The following is a 1,569-nucleotide window of genomic DNA, read 5'->3' on the forward strand; positions in this document are numbered from 1 at the left end:
GTGGTTTTATTTTATTTATTTTTTTTTTAAATACATCCATCTCCTTGTTGATTTCAAACATTTTTCTGCACCTTTTACAGGCCAGCGATTGTAGCGCAGTGGTAAAGTTTCTGGCTGGCGATCAGAGCTTTTGTAAATTGCAGGTTCGAATCCCGTGAGTGGCATTTATTTTTTATTTTTCACAGCAGCTGTGCAATGTGGTTACACATGCTCCAGCTGCTCGCGTTGTGTTCCTGCTGCGACTGCTTTGTGCACGCTTGTGAATGACACCGTCGCCTGCACGAAACTGTTGCAGTGGGATAGTTCACGCCTGCCCGTCGGCTCGATGTTTTCGTGGTTTGCTCATACACTCTGTTCCGGCATGATTCGCCCTGATTTGTACGTATTCGTACTATGTGAGAAGGGGCCCTTAGATACACCTTCTGGCAAATTGTAGCCAAACTTTCAGGTCTTCTTTTTAAGAAAATCCTCTCATAAACCAGCAATAATAATAATAATATTAAGCAAACGGAGGTCTGGTATTGGAATAGTATCGGGATTGGATTGGAAGTGGAAAAAAGTGTGGATCAGTGCATCCCTACCCTATATAGAGTGTTTTCAATCATGTGACCAATTTGCTGCGGGACAGTTACTGTCTCCGTCTTGGATTACGACGCGGTTGTCGCGTGAAAGAAAATAGAGAGAATGAAATCTTATTACGAGGCTTTAAACCCTCGAGATAAAGCTGTTTATTGTGATCGATGTGTAGCAGTTGGTTCAGTGGATCCGTATGTTATACCGGATAGTGAATTTAATGACTGTGTAACGAAGTGACCGGCAGTTTCACAGCGTAAACTTAATATGGCCAGAACCAAGCAGACCGCCAGTAAATCCACCGGAGGAAAAGCTCAGAGGAAGCAACTGGTTATCAAGCTGCCCAGAAGAGCGCTCTGGCTACTGGCGGTGTGACGAAGCCTCACCATTACAGGCCCGGCACCGTGGCGCTGAGAGAGATCCGCCACTATCAGAAATCCACCAAGTTGCCGATCTGCAAGCTGCCAACCAGGTCAGCCTCGCTGGCCTCCTGCAGAGCATCACAGCTGAGCTCTGAAAGCGGAGGTCGGTCTTGAAGTCCTGAGCGATTTCTCTCACCAGGCGCTGGAAGGGCAGCTTGCGGATCAGCAACTCAGTGGATTTCTGATAGCGGCGGATCTCTCTCAGTGCCACGGTGCTAGGCCTGTAATGGTGAGGCTTCTCCACACCGCCGGTAGCTGGAGCACTCTTCTGGTCGGCTTTGGTAGCCAGCTGTTTCCTCTGAGCTTTTCCTCCAGTGGATTTATGGGCCGTGTGCTTGGTTCTGGCCATATTAATGCTTCCTTCAGATCTACTCTGCTTATTCTGCTGAGCCAAGTCTCTCTGCGTCACTTAGAAAGCTCGTAATATTCCACTCCTTGATGCACAGTAACTGCTGGTAGGTAGCCTGTAAAATGATCGACCTGCCTCATTTTTATCACCTCTGTTTGAACAACTGAACACAGCACAAAAGTTGACCATTGTTGAAGCTTCTGCAATTCACCAAATGCACGTAGC

General features: G+C 47.3%; 1 pseudogene; it reads right to left on the reverse strand.

The window, feature by feature from the left end:
- Positions 1–1,003: 1,003 nt before the first annotated feature.
- Positions 1,004–1,344, reverse strand: LOC117511456 (annotated as a pseudogene).
- Between the last annotated feature and the right edge of the window lie 225 nt (positions 1,345–1,569).

The sequence above is a fragment of the Thalassophryne amazonica genome, chromosome 6 (genome assembly GCF_902500255.1).
Source record: "Thalassophryne amazonica chromosome 6, fThaAma1.1, whole genome shotgun sequence".
Taxonomy (NCBI): domain Eukaryota; kingdom Metazoa; phylum Chordata; class Actinopteri; order Batrachoidiformes; family Batrachoididae; genus Thalassophryne; species Thalassophryne amazonica.